This window comes from Nomascus leucogenys, chromosome 12 (assembly GCF_006542625.1).
Source record: "Nomascus leucogenys isolate Asia chromosome 12, Asia_NLE_v1, whole genome shotgun sequence".
Lineage (NCBI taxonomy): Eukaryota > Metazoa > Chordata > Mammalia > Primates > Hylobatidae > Nomascus > Nomascus leucogenys.
Genome location: NC_044392.1, coordinates 36,925,458 through 36,943,699, shown reverse-complemented (window position 1 = coordinate 36,943,699; position 18,242 = coordinate 36,925,458). Strand labels below are relative to the sequence as shown.

At 44.8% G+C, this 18,242-nt stretch overlaps 1 protein-coding gene and 1 non-coding gene across 3 annotated transcripts in view; both read left to right on the top strand.

Moving 5' to 3' along the window:
* PBX1 (PBX homeobox 1) overlaps window positions 1–18,242 on the top strand; it is a 293,861-nt gene that overhangs the window by 74,554 nt on the left and 201,065 nt on the right. The window lies entirely within an intron of this gene.
* On the top strand, window positions 6,057–6,163 carry LOC115837706. The gene has a single exon (XR_004032766.1). It is a non-coding gene; the product is annotated as a U6 spliceosomal RNA (small nuclear RNA).

Below are 18,242 nucleotides of genomic sequence, written 5' to 3'. Positions count from 1 at the left end.
AGGTCTATTTTGTTATTATTTGGGGTCTCAGTATGGACTGTTTCTTGGATCTGGTAGAATTTGAATGGTGTACGTCATCATGAATACTGAATTACCTGAGCCTTTCCCTGCAGATTTCATGTATTATACAAGGAAAAGTATAATGTAGTGGTTAAGAGCATGGATTCTAGACTGTGACTGCCAGGGTTTGAATCCCAGCTCCGTCATTTACATGCTGGTTGTTTTGGACACATTATTTAACCTTTCTTTGCTTCAGTTTCCTAATCTATGTAATAGGAAGGATAATAGTAGTATCTACTTCATAGATATCTGCCTTGGAGTTAATACACAGAAAGCAATTAAAATAGTGCCTGGTGCATGTTAAGCCTCACAGTATGTTATTATTGTTATTATTATTTTCTTCACTCTCCAGCAGTGGCCTTGAGCTACCTAAAAGGTTGTGTAATTTAATCTTCCACTCAGTTGAGGAAGGAGCTCTGTTGTAACAGTCCCGGGTGGCGTTATCCAGCTCTGCTGTGGCACAGCCGTGGATGAGCAGTTTCTTCCTTGTGAGCCAGCTCCCCACCACCTGTAATGCTCAGTTTTCAGTGCCAGCTTTGTCTTCTGGACCTGCACAGTGTAAGGCTTTTCCTTCTTCTTGTTTGGAGGTAGCTCCGGCATTGCTCACTGAATATAGCCTGTCCTGAAGCCTATAATTGTGGGGTTTCTGCGAGATTTGGCCAGAATCCCTTCTTGAGGGATGTGGCCAGGTGAGTTTCGAAGGTCGAGATTAGTGCTGTTGACCTTCTGCACTGCCCGGCCTGGCCCCACACCAGCTGACACTTATCTAGGACTAAAAGGTGGTTATAATAAAACACTGATACAGGTAAGAGCTATGGAAAACAAAACTTATCATTTCCCTGGTCCTTATCTCCTAAAGCATTTATTATGTCATGAACGCTTTGAAAAGAGAGTGCTTTTTGAGCTTGGGGTACTGTTGAAACTGACTGGGCCTGACTACTATGGCAGTGCTTAAAATCACTTTCTTCTTTAGTCCCTCCCACAGTGCTTGTTGGATTTCATTTCTGGAATATGAATTGCCAAAATTAATTGAACTGTCTGATGGAGGATTGTAAGCTCAAAAAAGAAGTATCGGCTTCCCATTAATACACCAACACCATCTGATAGACACAGACTTTCTTTTTACCTAGCATAACTGGGCAAGGTCAGGCCTCCCTCGGACATGGTTTGGGGTCTTTGTTGTAGGGAAATAATTTCTTTGGGAGAAATGATTACTCCCAGTTATTTCCTAGCCTATCAGGACCTGGAAAAACCCCAAATTTTGAGAGTGGGGCCTCTTGGAGAATGCCAGGTTTCACCAACCATGTGCACGTGGTTCTATGTAGACCTGCCCATTGATCTTGGAGCCTATTCTTAGCGTCATAGGTGACAAGGGGCCATGTTTCCTGCCTGTAGAGATGGCAATTGTGGGCAGGAGTTAACTCTAAGGCTGTGAATATTCTGCGCCTTCTTTCCTTATTCTTATAAGAGGCAAGTGATACAGCTTAGAGAAGGTTGAAGTGTGTGTGGGGGAAGGGGTTTATTGTGAGGGTGGGGGTGGGGAGAAAAGGAGGAACAACTGTAAAAAATGTTAATTTATTAATCACTGAATATATAGCAGTTCATCTGAAATGCTGTTGCTATGCCAACACCCTGGGAGTTTATTTTCTTAATCCAAGAGAGGAGCTCTCAGTCCCCTGCTCCCCTGCTGTGTCATTTGAATTTGCTGCTGCCACCGCTGCCACCATGGTATCTGTTTTAAAAAGTGGGGGGTGAGGGGGGAGGGAGGGGAACCAGGCTAAACCACCAAAGCAGTCAAATGCAAAGCAGTAAGAGGCCTTTCTCAGTGCGACTTAGTAAAAATGACACAAATTAATATACTCTACTTAAACCAGACCAAGATTAATGGTTCTCTTTCAGTGCAGCTTAGCCCAACTGTCACTCGACAGGCGTTTGTCGGACAAAATCAACACTAATCAACATTTATTCGTCTCTTGCCCTTGGGTCTGAGGCGCGCGCGGGCTGCGCCATTCTCCCGCTCGTCTCGCCACGCTTTTCACCCTCCATCCAGCCTCGCCATATATCACCCTTCCTCCTGTGCCTCTCCTCGGACGGATCCACATACTCAGCTATCAGGGTACATTAGAGGCATGATAGATTTTCTGTTTTAATTTACATCTATTTTATTGCAACATAACAGATTTTAATTCCGTAGAGACCGGTGTCTCCTATAGCCAGACTCCTTGGGAGGATTTCTGCATTAACTTATTAAGGTTCGTTAGGATGCAGCTTCAAATAGACTCCCTTCTCTCTGGCTTATTCTCTCTCTCTGTGTGGCAAGCTCAGTAAAGATGTCTTGGTGTACCTTATTCACAAGCACAGCTCATTTTCTTTAGACTTGGCTTCCTGTGCTGGATCACATGAGGCTGGCTGGTTTCCTCCTTTACTTTCTGATTGGACTTTGATCAGCCAACAATGGGCGTTGCAAGCTCCCCAGTCCCTGCCTGGTCTGGGTAAATGGGCCTTGACAAATCTGGTGGCCTCGAGTCAGTGGGCACCCCCTCCCAGGCTTTAGTTCTAGCCCCCAGCATCTTTCTCGCTCTCTCTCTCTCTTTTTTTCTCCTTTTGATCTCAGTTACAGTTAGATTTTATTTATATTGAAACTCAGGTCTACAGAGATGGAAGCGGGGAGGAACACAGTTTCTTGGGTTAACCAAGGAGAAGGATGTTGAAAGGATGACTGAAAGAGTGAGTCTGAACAAGGCTATTTTCGTTTCTACATGACCATCTTGAAGGCATCTTATTTCAGCTTGGAACAAGGTGCATGAGCCCAGCTTGTTTGTTGCATGTGGGAAGTGTATATTTTTAGTTGCCTTGTAGAGTGGCTTTCCACCTCATTTATGAAATTGGCTTTTTATTTTTATCCTTTTCTCTTTTTCCCTTTCACCAGAGTTGGAATGTGAAGCACAGTTTCTACTTGCTGACATAGTATTTCCTCTTGATTTTTAGTGGGGTTGGGGTGTTTTAGGAGTACTAAGGTCACACTGAACTTTGGACACCTAGTCACCTTGTTGCTGGCTGCAGAGAAGAGCTTGAGAAAGAGACAGAAGTCTTCTCGTCTTCTCATCATGGCTTTGACAAATGCCCAGGGAGACCACAACTTTCTTCTCAACTTGACTGTAACACTGGAGCCCTTGGCCACTTAGAAGGCCTGAGTTTTTTTTATATTTTCCACCAAGCTGCTGATTCTAAACTGTGGTGGGGTTTCTTTCATGGCCAGAATGGGGAGAAACCGTGGGCTGAGTTGGGGATGTGTGGTTTGTGTGTGTTTATGTGTGGCCACTGAAGTGTAGGATATGGTAGGAGGATGGCTTAGGACTTCCATTTTGGTTTCTTATTACACAGCAATAAAGTAAATGACGCTTAGTATAACTTTACACTTATAGAAATGTAGCTCAATTTAAGAGACAACACCAACAGGAGTGCTCAGTATCCTCAGCTTGGGAAACTGACCTCGTTAATTTTAATGAGGGGAAAAATTCTCCAGCTGGGGCTGAGAAGAAAATGAAATACCAATGAGGTTATCGCTTTGGATGATCTCACTGAATTCAGACTATAATCGGAACGATGCTTGGAGAATTTTCTAAAATCTTATGGAAAGATTTAGAAGAAAATGCATATGCCCTTGATAGTATTAACAGACTGCTTTCCCTGATAGGCAGAGCCGAACTCTATATAGTGCCTCCTAAAGGGGTCATTTGAAAAGTTAACATATTAAAAAGTTGGACCAAAGTAAAACTGAAAGAAAAAATGGGTTAACCTGATTCTTATGTGGGTCTAGCGTGAAAGCAGTGGGGCTGGTTGGATGGTGGCTGAGGCCGTCGATTATAAGCCAGGGGTTCCTGAGTTCAAGTGCCTACTGGGATGCTAACTTCCTGTGGGATTTTGGGCATCTGTTTTTTATCGACCAAAGGCAGGAGGTAGGGTGAGGGAGTCCTGTTATTCAGTAGGCAGCTATTTGATTTGCACAATAAGTTGATGACTTTGGCCCTGCTGCTGAGGAGTGACAGATTGTGACCAATGAGGTTAGGATGACTGTAGGACAAGTTTACCCTCAGTGAGGAGAGGGCTGCCAAATTCCACTGACATTTGGTTGGGGACCACAGAAAGAAACATCACCATTCAAGGTATTTGGCCTTTATTTTGTCCTAGTTCACTAGATGGTGGATCCTGGGGAGCAGATTATTTCACAAGTGGATTCTTCAGAGTTATGGGGGCAGACAGAACAGGCTTTCTTCTCCAAAAGTTCAAGTTTGCTGACTCAAGCTCTTTACTCATCTCTCTGTCATGTCACTGCACTCAGGAGAAGATTTGTGCAACCATCAGGTGCAAACTCAAGTATCACCAAAGGGATACTTTCTGATTAAATAGAGCCATCGTGCTCTGGGGGCCATCTCAATATCGGTGGAATATTGAGGGGGTCTATTAATGTTTGTAAGTTCCTTTGAAATTCAGCCCTTTTCTTTGAAAGCTGTAAGGCAGCAGTTAAGGGCACTCGTACTGCTGCTATGGCTGTGTGTGTATGTGATGAGAAAGGCTGGTTGCCAAGCAGCGGAGAATGGACATAATCGTGCTGCCTAGCAACAGCGGCAGCGTGGTCACTTGCGCAGATTTCTGCGCCTCTTCCTGTTTGGTCTGCTGGAAAATACAGATGGCTTCTATGGGTCACTCTCTGCCCTAGCCATAGTGAGAGGTAGGAAAATATTACGAACCAGGGCGGAAAAATACACAAGTGCATGTTTTAAAGTGATTCGTTTCCAAGCTGCCTAGGGCTGAGCAGGGATTCTTACATAGCATTCCTCAGTTTCCCCTTTGAAGATATTGTGCACTGGCATGTTGACTCGTAAGCCGGAAGAGGAATCTTTGAAAAGTGCTAGACCCCTCTGGGTGCTGCCTCTACTGAGCCCAAGGCTTTATCTGCATGTGTGAATATAAAGCCACTGGTTTTCTGATAAAGACACACACCTACACTCACACACACTCACACCATGGGTGAAAACGACAAGTGGAGCAGAGCGTGACTAGTGGTTGTTCTTTGAGGCCGGAGGAACAAAGCAGTCAGGAGTGATAAAGGCAGGCAATCCCTGCTGGTTTGCCCTTTCTCCCAGCTCTGACCGTCACCCTCACACATGGCACTCTTCAATGAGGTCACCTGCTCACTACAGATTCTAAAAGGGGCTTGCTTGGCAAAGACTTCCAGGGTCAGAGTGCGGCCTTTACTGTTCTTGGCAGTTGTGTGCATGGAACATTGGAAGCGTTTGGAACGGAATGCTTAAGGAAGATATTATTTGGCAGCAAGAAAAAGGGAGTGTGCAGACTCCCCCTACCCCTCCTGGGATGAGTAGGTACTGCCTGCCCGTTTTTTCTCTACAGGAATTGAATAGTAGCCAGAGTACAGGCTTGGCATCAGAAGGCCTTAGTTCAATCCTTATCTCTTCTACCTACTAGCGGTGTGGCTTTATGCAAGCTGCTTGTTCATCTGAACCTTACCGCTCTTGTCTGTAAGGGATAGTAATATCTGTTTTACAGAGTGGGCTGAAAGGTTAAAAGAGGTGCTAGTTCCATTTGGCATGCAGCAAGTATAAAGTGATCGTTGCTGTTCACCTCCTTTCCGTGATTAAAGAGTAGGAAGTTGGGAAAAGAAGGTGAGCATTGCAGCTACCCTGTTTATTCCAAACTTCAGTGTCTTGGTTTTTGTCTTCCTTCTTAGCCTCCTAAATGAAGAGCCTTTATTTCCCTCTGTTTAGATTAGAAAAGATGAGAGATCTCTCTCCTTTTGATGCTGGGTGCCTGGATGGTATTAATTGATTTTAGTGGTTTCTTAATCCATACAGAATCAGTTAGGATGGTTTGCTCCCATCTTATGTATGATGAGACAGTAGTACAGAGCAGTGGGATGATTTGTTTGGAACCCTAGAGACCATTAGTTCCAAGACGAGATCCAAATCCTATGGCCTGTGCTCATTTTGGCAGCACATATACTAAAGTTGCAATGATACAGAGAAGATTGGCATGGCCCCTAGGCAAGGATGACATGCGAAGTGGTGAAGTGTTCCTTATTTATTTACTTATTGAGACAGGGTCTTGCTCTGTCACTCAGGCTGGAGTGCAGTGGCATGACCATGGCTCTCTGCAGCCTTGACTTCCTGGGCTTAAGCGATCCTCCCACCTCAGCCTCCCTATTAGCTGGGACTATGGGCATGCACCACCATGCCCAGCTAATTTTTTCTATTTTTTGTAGAGATGGGGTCTTACTATGTTGCCTAGGCTAGTCTCAAATTCCTGGGCTCAAGTGATCCTCCTACCTTGCCTCTCAAAATGTTGAGATTACAGATACAAGGCACTGTACCCAGCTGTGTTCTATATTTAAAAAAAAAAAAAAAATCCTATGGCCTGACGGTATAGATGAAGCCCCTGCCAAAGCCAGAGGGGCTGGAGTAGGTAGAAAGCCACCAAGGAGTCCGAGCCTTCTAGGTATTGACAAAACTTGAATTTTAGACTTCAAAATTGTGACATCAGTGAATGTTCCCCAAACAGATCGCAGCGTGGCTCCTGGAGGTCTGGATGTGCTAGGTGGGTCAGTAGGGTTGGAAGACGGCCCTTGCGTCTTTTCTGCTCTGTTTACATTTGTATGTCTGCTAGTATAGAGAGTAGCTAAGGGATCCAAATGGGGGAAGGCCTTGGGTTCTAAACTGGCCTCTCATCCAAGTCCTGCTAAGAGCTCTTGTTCCTCAGTTTCCCCAGCTAGAATGATGAAAACAATGACCTATTTCTCAGAACAAGGTAGGTCAGGGGTTTGGAATTACTTATCTGGACTACTGTATAAGTGCTTCACTCAGCAGATTGCTCCTTGTGTAACATACATACTGGGAAACGATGTGATGACACTAGCACAAAGGACAGTTTATAGTTATTTTCAGTGGTTCCTCGTTTTTTGGTGTTTTTTTATTTTTTTTTTTTTAACGGAGTTTTGATCTATCGCCCAGGCTGGAGTGCAGTGGCACGATCTCAGCTCACTGCAACCTCTGCCTCCCAGGGTCAAGCAATTCTCATGCCTCAGCCTCCTGAGTAGCTGGGATTACAGACGCCCGCCACCATGCCCGTCTGATTTTTTTGTGTTTTAGTGGAGACGGGGTTTCACCATGTTGCCCAGGCTGGTCTCCAACTCCTGAGCTCAGGCAATCCACCTGAACTGCCTGAGCAAATTGCCACGGCCTCCCAAAGTGCTAGGATTACAGGCATGAGCCACTGCACTGGCCGGTTCCTTGTGTCTTAAAGCAAACACAGGCACAGTATTCTGGGCAAACCAGATGTTAATAGCTTGACCTCTCTCTCAGAGGAGGACTTGGTTGCTTAAGACCCTTCAAGCTGTCAAAGTTACAGCTTCTCCAGGATACTATCATCCTCACCTATTTCTTATTCTCTTTGCAGGGAGGGATGATCTCTCGAATAGCTCCCATCAGAGCAACCATTCTGGGACTTTGAGCAGAATGCTTAAGGCAGTGGTTCTAAAATTCCACACCACCTGTTCTTCCAGTTGTGTTCTCTCTGAGCTGTCTCTGACGGTCACATTCCATGGCCATGTGCCACAGCAGACTTGTGATACTGATTTTTGTGTTGTCCTTGGCCATTGGGGGCAGGAAGGAAGGAGAGAGAAGAGAAGGGGAGAGAAGAAGAGAAATGGGAGTGGGGTCCATTCATCCATGTCTCTGTCATTAGGGGCCCAGCAGTTCCCACTATGGCACCTAGGAAACTAGCTTGGACCTGGAGGCCATCCAGTGACCTAATCTGGACTAGTAAAGCCACCAGGCCATTTTCCTGCCTCGGACATGCTTTCTCAGCTGCCCTCCCCCTTAGCTAGGGCTGAAATGACTCGTCTTTGCGTGCCATAGTTTGATGGGGTTTCCTCTCTGTGACTCGGGACAGAGGCCTTGGTTGCCACCAAAGGCAGCTTATGGTGTAGCTTCAGGTCTAGCCTGACTCAGTGGCCTTCCCTCAGCTATTCACTACGGAGGCACTTAATGAAGAAGACACAAGGGTAGCAGGCCTGAGGGGTAACTTCAAGGCTAACGTGTCTTTTTTCCGATACTTACTCTTCTTTTGAATTTTAAGAATTCCAGATTTTATTCTAAGTCAGAGAATATGGCGAGAAAGGATTTTATGGTATCTACTCCCTCCAAATGGCGTGAACGTCTGGATTTGCATCCTTCCCATGACAGATATCACAAATTGGGTTGGGTTTTGCATGCTCAGGATGATTTTTGGTATTCAGCTAACACCCTTCCTTTAAGGAAGTTAGAACACTTGATAAAATTTTAAGCTTTTGATCCTCAGTAGTAGATCCTGGAAAACTGAGGTCCGGTGAGGTAAATTGTCTTGATTAATTATATGACATGCACTGCTTTTTGGTGGCTCTTTTGTTGTGTTTTGTTTTTCTTTCTCCTTCATTTTGTTAAAATGAATTATGTGAATGTCCAGGTTAGCAGTGTTCTATTTTCATAGGATAAGCCCCATCTCTGGTACTGTTTATTTCCATTGTGCCTATTTTTCAGGGGACTCTGTGCATTTCCACATTTCCATCGCCAGCTCTAAGAAGGTACACCTGCAGAGTTGGTTGTGACCCCGTTTCAGAATGGACAGAACCAAGTGCAGGCTTACTCTATTTGGTAGAGACCGAGTCCCAGCAAGTAGAAGTGTCTTGCCAAGGGGATGCAACTATGAATAGGAAATGGAACTAAAAATAGAACCTAGGTATGGCCCCAGATATTTGACCACTCTCACCAACGTGATTTCTCCTTTTGGTCTCAGACCAGGACATTCAAGGCATCTCTCCATTTTCATATGGAGAAGCATCCAACTATGTCTCAGTGGTTGATTAGGAGACCATATCCTTCAGGAGTCATGTTGAAACTTGTCAGGGTAGTTCCTAAGGTCCTGAGGCCTAGGATAGTACTGTAACCTGGCCCCGTGAAATCTTTGGTAGATGGTAAGTATTCAGTATGAATTTATTTATTTGATTAGGTGTTTTTTATCATGGTGAATACAGTTCCTTTAATATCAACAAGGACTTAGTGAACATGTGCTCTTTGCCTCACAGAAAATAGAAAATGAGATATTAGAAGGAAATAGAACAAAAACTATCTGCCTTCAAGGAGCCCATTGTCTAGTTCTGGAGACTGGACATACGCAGTCTCTGCCCTCTGCTTGGACTGGTGACACTGTGATCATTCTAAGGTAACGAGCCACTTTTTATTCTTTTACCCAGCCCAGTTGTTTCAGATGAAAGGATAGAGAAGCCGGCATCTGCTGTGATGGAGGTGATGTTTTATTTTAAGATAAAGTATAGAAGCAACTGATTGATGGATTATAAACTGGGAGGTCCAGGATAAAGCTTCATTCTGAGGGCATCAGTATATTTCACTGGGAGCCTCCTGGGCATTAATTCTGCCATTAATTTTGTTATTAGAAACCTAGCCAAACAAAGGGAGGTGGCGAAGCTTGAGGCTGGTTTAACCTTGATGAAACAGTGATTTCACCAAGGATGATGTTGCCCCATCCATCTTCATCCATCAAGGCACTGCTGAAATATGCTAATGAAGCCCGAAGATAGGAGCACAGAGCAGTTAAATGGGGCGTTGCAGACGCTTTCTGTACCCCCGTGACAGGGTGATGCCATTTACTGTCCAGATTTAGTATAGGAAAGAGAGCAATGCTGACGTGGTGTCGTGGTGGAAGATAGAATGGAGGCTCCACCTAGTAAAAAGAAAGGGCAAAGTTCGGGGTATATATTCTAGAAGAAGATGGGAAAACTCGGTTTTTGGTGAAGGGGTTGGTTTTCTTAATTCTCTTTGGCTCACTTTCTAGCCAGTCCACACGAGAACCAGACATGTGGCAGACTGCAGATAGGGCAACATTTTTAAGTTCCAGAATGTGACCTCCCACCATGTGCCAAAGCAAGTTATCTGTTACCATGTCAGTGTGCAGCACTGTTTGTTTCCAATGGTCCATGAGCTAAGACCTTGGCTTCATTTATTTATTTTTTTAAGTTACAAACTTTTAGATACTTATGGCGTGCTGGGCATACTACTGAATTATTTTATATGTATTAATCTAATTAGATTCTTACAAATAGCCGATGAAGAAGCAAAGTTATTACATATATTTTATAGATGAAGTTTGAGAGGCTAAATTCATGTCCAAAATTATGTAACCAGTAAGTGGCATGGTTGGGGTTTAAACTCATGGCTACAAAGCCCTTGCACAAAATCACTGTGGTCTGAAGACTCTTATGTAGGATATAGCTGGGAATCTCTGATAACCATTGCGAGCAGCTTGACTCACTTACATATTTATTGCTTGTATATTCTTTGGGTTCAGTTTAACTTTAACTTTGGCATTCCCTTCACAATTCTTTCTTTTGTAAATAGACTATAAGCTCTCTGAGGTCAGCAGCCAAGCCCTTTCTCTAATCTCCTAAATGTTGATGACGTCCCTAGTTTCTACGTGGAGCGTTTACTTTTGGCATCATGCTTCTAATATATGGTTAAAAAAGGCTGGCCAGCTGCTTTCTGGTTTTCATTTCATACATTAGATGAAAGCCGTGGGGGATTTTCCTTGTCTTTACAAGTTAATTCTACAGGAATCACAGTAAAATTTCTGTTTCTTTGAATTTATTGGTGGATCCACTTTTGTTTCCTACTAGTGCATTACCTATCTAGTCTATATCCAACTGTACAGAAAAAAGTAAACAGCAAATGAAATTTTATTATTATGTATTAAACAGCATCTTTGGAGCAGTCTATATTAGGAGGTGCGTGTCAAATTCTGCTCATCTTAGGACCCTAGACAGTTCTTCTAAGAGAGCCTGCCACCCTTCGTTTACAAAATGCAGACCCTGAGCTAAGAGGTGGTCTTGGGCAAATCAGGCAAAACAATTCCTAAACGTTTATCAGAGGCCGGGCGTGGTGGCTCACGCTTGTAATCCCAGCACTTTGGGAGGCCGAGGCGGGCGGATCACGAGGTCAGGAGATCGAGACCACGGTGAAACCCCGTCTCTACTAAAAATACAAAAAAATTAGCCGGGCGTGGTGGCGGGTGCCTGCAGTCCCAGCTACTCGGAGAGGCTGAGGCAGGAGAATGGCGTGAACCCGGGAGGTGGAGCTTGCAGTGAGCCGAGATTGCACCACTGCACTCCAGCCTGGGCAACAGAGCGAGACTCCGTCTCAAAAAAAAAAAAACAAAAAAACGTTTATCAGCTTTTTTTTGTTTTTTCTAAATGGAGATAAAGTTGGAAGTTAAAAACAAAAAGGAAGGATGTATTAAAAAATATTTAAATAAGATGCCAAGTAACATGAATTTCCTGAAATAGACTGTTTCAGGATAAAAACTGTATCTTGGCCTTAATGTGTCTTGTGCCATTTATTAAATCAGTTCTGAACTTTGAGGACTCCAGACTGTTATTAAAGAGTTAATAACCAAAGGCTTCAACGTCCAGGATGTTGTGTGGGTCAGTGTATCTTGCCAAGAGGTAACATCAGCCAGTGGAATCAGTTGGGCTCTCCGTCTGGCAGATCTGTCTCTCTCAGCTGCTCCTCCTCCAGTTTCTAGTCTTGGAGTTCATATACAGTAAATCTTTCTCTTAATAAAGCCGTTTTTCAAATCTGACTTTGGACTAGGGACTGCTTTTTCTCCAAATGCAACAGCTGTTAAACATGGTGCATTGGGCACGGTGTATATCTCTTTGTTTAGTTTTGGGTTTTTAATATGAGCAGAGACATAAAGGAGTGGGAGGACTCCATCGATTTCTTTCTACCCATGAGTCAGTCATCCACTGGGTTTGGAAATAAGGCCTCCAGCCTCAAAAGGCTTCTGGGCTCCCTGGGCTTCTCACCCTTAAGGATGAAGCCTATTGTGCCCTAATAACCAATACAGGATTCCCCCCCTTCTTTCGGTGAGATAGAATTGTGGAGCTCAAGGTGTCCGCCAGCAGAGGCCAGACCTTTTGGCCCCTATCTGTCCCATTTACATGGGGAAAAGCATTTTTGCCCCCTTGCTCTCTGGTCCTTCTGTCACTGTCTGTTCCCAATGCACTGGGGAGCATTAACTCCCTGAAGGGGAAAAAAGTTCACAAAAGAAATGAATTATGCATATGGAATTCATTTCCTTGATGAATAGGGAATCTGAACAAACTCCATGGCTGTTTGATTTTAAGGCAGAGGAGAAGGGGGGGCTTAGGGCTAAAGAGTATAGTGGGGGGTGATCAAAAAGAACTTGGAACAAGAGAGGTGGGAGAAAAACCATGGCAGGAGGACTTGGGATGGAAATATTGAGGACAAAGTAAGGGGACCTTTGAGAATAGTTGAGGGCCCATTATTCTTGCCAACACGTACACACAGATATGTACCTCACTCCCGATTAATGTGCAAATTTGTCCCCAGGGAAATTGGAAATGATAATGAGATTATACTGGGCAGAAATGACAACACTAAGGTGATGTGACCATCCTGAATTAAAGTTTTTCAGTGATTTTTTTACTTTCTTCAGTCCAGGTTAACAATGGGCACTTTGAATTTTGAGGCAGGCGTTGTGTGATAGGTAAAGAACTGCACTGAGAAGTGGAAGACTTGGATCCAAGCCTCAGAAGACACAGACTGTTTGACTGTGGGCAAGTCACCTCACCTTTCTGTCTCAGTTATCTCATCTATAAGTGGGGATTATGGCAACTGCCCTGGGGAAAAAATTATAAGGGCCAAACAAAAGTGCTTTTATGCATAACACAAGATGCAAATCTGAAGGGATTTTATTTTTCTCTCTGTGCCTCAGAAAGACACACACTCATACCTTTAGTGCAGTGGCATTCAGTCCGGTCTGCAGGGCATGGCCCTCGGAAGCGTGTGGAGATGTCCCAGGACAGCCTTCCTGGTAGTAAGGGGGGCAGCCCTACAGGCTCGGGGGTCCCATCCCAACTTCAACCCCTGCATCTTTGTTTCATGGATTTTATTTGCTTGGGTTTATGGGAGTCTGCTTTTAAGAAACCTTTGAAACCCAGTGGTGCAGAGAATAGACCAATGCCTAGTATGAATTATTTATTTGTTTATTAAGATTTTCATGGCATCTTCCCTTTCAAAGCTCAAGGCACTGAATGAACTCTTCAAACTGATAGCAGTTAGCACTAAAGGTTGAACAGGGGCCGTTGGAGGAGGAACCACTAGGGAGGATGAGAAAAGAGGGAAGAAGAGCAGAGAGAAGAGCATGGCAGTCCAGACCCCAGAGCCATCACTACAGCCAAAGGAGGAAAATCATAAAGACTGCAGGCTTTCCAGGAAGGAATCCAGCCCTGCTGGGAAGTTGTTTTGTTATCAGGGAAAGTCACTTCCTTCTCTCAGCCTCCTCCATGAAATCGAGGTGACCTGGTTGACCCCCTGGGCCCCTCCCAGGTATGATCTTTTAAGAAGCCTGAGGAGCTTTCCTTTTTAGGTGAGCGGGCCTAACCCTTCTGCCAAGTTGTTACGGCAATAAAAATCGTCATAAAATTTTTTTTTTAATGTTATGCATAAACCTTTCAATAGCAAGTATATTTGGTACAGAGTGATTTTCAACCCTGGCTGAACATTAAAATCACCTGGGGAACTTTTAAAAAAATATTACCAGTGCCTGGGATCTACCCTGGAATGATGAAATCAGAACATCTGGGGGCTGGTGCTGAGCATCTGTATTTTCTCAAAGCACCCCAGCTTTTTTTTTTTTTTTTTTGGGACGGAGTCTCGCTCAGTCGCCCAGGCTGGAGTGCAGTGGCCCGATCTCGGCTGACTGCAAACCCCGCCTCCCGGGTTCACGCCATTCTTCTGCCTCAGCCTCCTGAGTAGCTGGGACTACAGGTGTCTGCTGCTACGCCCAGCTAATTTTTTTGTATTTTTAGTAGAGACGGGGTTTCACCATGTTAGCCAGGATGGTTTTGATCTCCTGACTTCGTTATCTGCCCATCTCGGCCTCCCAAAGTGTTGGGATTACAGGCGTGAGCCACCGTGCCCAGCCCACCCCAGCTTTTGTGTTATGCACTGGGGTTGTGAAATACCCGGGGACCTGGGAAGGCTGACAGTAGGAGGTGAGCTTGAGTGTGCCCAAAGAAAGGCTTATTATTAGGGGTGTGATTTAAGCGCTTCCGATTAACAGTGGAGGAAGGAAACTTAAAACTGTACTTTGAAGTTACCAAGCTATAGGTTATTCTTATAGTAAGTGTAGCCCATTTGGCTGTGTAACTTATTTTTCACATACTTCAAGGCCGGGAAACTTCAGAAGTGTCACAGCAAGTTCTTTGGCCACCTCCTCACTAGCTGGCTCCCACTGAAAGTGTTAGCCACATGCCAGCCACTGTTGTAGGGAAATCACACTTAGGATATTTCGACGGGGTTTCACCATGTTAGCCAGGATGGTTTTGATCTCCTGACTTCGTTATCTGCCCATCTCGGCCTCCCAAAGTGCTGGGATTACAGGCGTGAGCCACCGTGCCCAGCCCACCCCAGCTTTTGTGTTATGCACTGGGGTTGTGAAATACCCGGGGACCTGGGAAGGCTGACAGTAGGAGGTGAGCTTGAGGAAGTTACCAAGCTATAGGTTATTCTTATAGTAAGTGTAGCCCATTTGGCTGTGTAACTTATTTTTCACATACTTCAAGGCCGGGAAACTTCAGAAGTGTCACAGCAAGTTCTTTGGCCACCTCGTCACTAGCTGGCTCCCACTGAAAGTGTTAGCCACATGCCAGCCACATGCCAGCCACCATTGTAGGGAAATCACACTTAGGATATTTCACTTGCATGGAGCAGAGAGGTTGCTGTTATCCTCCCCATTTTACAGAGGAGGACACGGAGGCCCAGAGATGCTACATAATTTTCTCTGGGTCCCAAAACCTGTAAATAGTAGAGAAGGGGATCAAACTTGTTTATCTTACTCTAAGCTACCCCGCTCTTTCTACTATACTTAATGCCTCTTAGAATGACATTGGACTTGTTGATTTGTCAGCTGCTTGCCCTTGGTGTGAGTGTGTTTGGCTTTCTTTTTCAGATAGGAGAGAAAACATGAGAGGAGAAATCAGCTTCTGCAGAGATTACCTTAGAGATTGAGCAAGGCAGTGTAATGGAATGAAAACATGCACCAGAGCAGGGGCCTCTAGCCCCAGGGGCAGGCTTGCAATTAGAACTGGGCTAAAAGAAAGAAAATTGTGGGAGGGTCCAAATGAGTAATATGGGAAACATGCTTTTTGTTTAACTGTGATACCTTTGGTGTCATTGATGTGACTTAGGCTGTTTGCCTCTTTCATTCCAAGATGACACACCTCTGTGGGGTTACTTTGTATTCATTCTGGACCTGGATCATTTTCAGGGGGTCCATGCTAGAATGTACTGCAATGTGGGAATGCTGGCCTACAGATCTAGTTAGGTCCTCTCCCACCGCCATGCAATTAGTCACTTCACCTGCTGCCTTCCAAAACAAATGGGCTGTGTGTGTCTCCTTCCCTTAACAAAGTATTCTATAATCATATTTTCTAGCTTAAAACAAAATTAGTCTTTTAGATGTAAAACACATCTAAAGCACTTTTATTAATGGATCGCTTTCCTTCAGGGATTACAGTGCTTAGTATGAGGTGCTAACTCATGTATTTTCATGCCATATAGGGAAGGAAAGTGTTAACTATTTTCGAATGTAGAGAATACTTTCGTTGGGAGTCTCTAAACCTTAAACCCAGAACCTGTTTGACAAAACTGTCATCCTCCCAACCCCTGAAAAGATAATGCCCTAAATCTATCAGTTTTTTTCCCCCCAGTATGCGAAACTGGCTGTTTTCTGGTGTTAGTTGTTCCTACGTGTGGCTTGGAGCCATGGCCACTTGGCTTCCTAGATTGTGTCCCATGAATTCAAGCATAAGGAGCTCCCAGTCTGCTGCACCTGGCCTCCCTTGTCCTTCACATCCCTGCAGCAGACTGTAACAAACTTTCAAGTAAGCTTTTTATTGCGTTCCACCCCCTGCCAGGGGTGTGATAGAGCAAACTTAAACTCATGCAACTCAAAATGACCATGCTGGGTCTGTTCTAAGTTTGAATTTGGACCTTGATCCAGCCTTCACATACTTTCTCTTATTAATTCCTGTTAATGCTAGTTAATAAAAATATAATGGCTTTCCTGTCCCTTCTCATAATAACATTGCCAGCTTTGGGGGTTCTTTGAAAACCTTGCTTAAGAAGTCCATGGCCAAAAAAAACAAAGATATTTGGCTTTAAAATATGGGCTTTGCTTACCAAACTCCTCTCTCTGAGGAAGGGAGAGAAAGAGTTGAAGGTTTCTGGGAAAGGGGCATAGAAGCAACTCTCAACTCTGGCCATGTGGATCTGCAGACAAAATTAGGGCAAATGTAGTGCTACAGATCCCATCCCTGGGCCTCACATTGTGGCCAGCCATATGGAGTCAGATTTGGAGACTTTTTGGAGATGGGGAAGCCACTAGACTCTTAGGCATCCGGTGTAAAGAGAGACTTTTTCTTTGCTACTTTTTTTGTTTTGAGATGGAGTCTTGCTCTGTTGCCCATGTTGGAGGGCACTGGCGTGATCTTGGCTCACTGCAGCCTCTGCCTCCCAGGTTCAATAGATTCTCCTGCCTTAGCCTCCTGAGTAGCTGGGATTACAGGCACCCGCTACCATGCCTGACTAGTTTTTGTATTTTTAGTAGAGACAGGGTTTGACCATATTGGCCAGGTTGGTCTTGGACTCCTGACAAGTGATCCATCCGCCTCAGACTCCCTAAGTGCTGGGGTTACAGGTGTGAGCCACCATGCCTAGCTATATTTGCTACTTTGTATTGGAAGAGAAGGTGGGCCCGATTTAGTCTGTTTACAGTCTGCATTATGTGGAGAATAGAAAGCCATCATAGTCCCTAAAACTTTCCTTGCCAGTTAACCCTGCAGGACAACCTGTCTTTGTCTCTTGACAACTGTTAACTGAGAACAGGGCCCTTGCTCCTCTAGGTGTGCACAGTAAGGACTTTGCACAGTGTGGATGTAGCTCATGCTGCTCTGCCGTCTAGTACCTGCTGCTTGAATTTTCATCATCATCCTCCTCTCCTTCCACCTCCAAGAAAAAAAAAAAGCGTGCAGGAATAGCATTTCAGTTCCTTCTCCACCACCTCTGCTTCCCTTCTCCCTTCTTTTCCTCCTTGCAGCATTCCCTTTAGTACCAGGGAGGGATGGTGGTTGAAAATAGGGGGAATGATGTTGCTCAGAAAAAAAAAAAAATCAGCCTAGACCTTAAGAGGTGAGGGGAAAGGAAAGAACACTTCAAGCATAGCCCAGCCCAGACGTGCCAGCTCCCACCCCAGCCTCCTTGTACCTCCCATCTCTGAAGGAGGGTGATGAATTCGGTTTCCACCAACATTAAACTGATAAATGAAATTTGTATGTTAAAACAATGATAATTTAATTGTATTTTATTTCCTTCTTTCCCATCCACACTTCGATCTCACCCCCCTCCCCATTACCCACCCTTCAGCTTTGGGGAGGAGGTGGTGGAGGCTGTGCAGAGGCGGGGGCATTGCAAGCTGTCGGTTTGCATTGTGCGGACGGGGAAAGGTCTCTACCTGGCTCATTTTGTCCCCTTTGCTTAGGCTGTCACTGCTGACAGTCCTCATGTTTATTTCATCTCGCGTGGTGGCTGTCTCGTTTCCCTACCCTCCGATGTCATTAACGCACAGAGAGCGGGCCCTGCAGTGTTGAGCCTAATGAATTCCGCTGTGGCTGCTCTGCTCCCCACCTCGTTACCAAAGCTCAAGGTGTCAAATTAAACCCAGCCTAGAGAGAAAGAGAAAGTGCAGGAGAGAAGCAAGAGCAGGGGAAGAGGGAGGTGCAGAGAACACATAAACAACCCTCCAAAAAGAAGAACAGTTGAAGGTGGGGGGAGAAGAAAGGAGGGGAATGAGACAGACAGGAGCCCACAAATGGGTGACTTTCCTCCTGCGACCAAATCCACTTTAAGCACGGTGACATCCGTGACTCACAGCAGGACCTAATGACCTATTCTTCCCCGGGTGGAGTTTGTACCTTGGCCTTGGCTGCGGTTTGTTGCTTTTTCCTCGTTGTCTGGTTGATTTATTTTCATGGT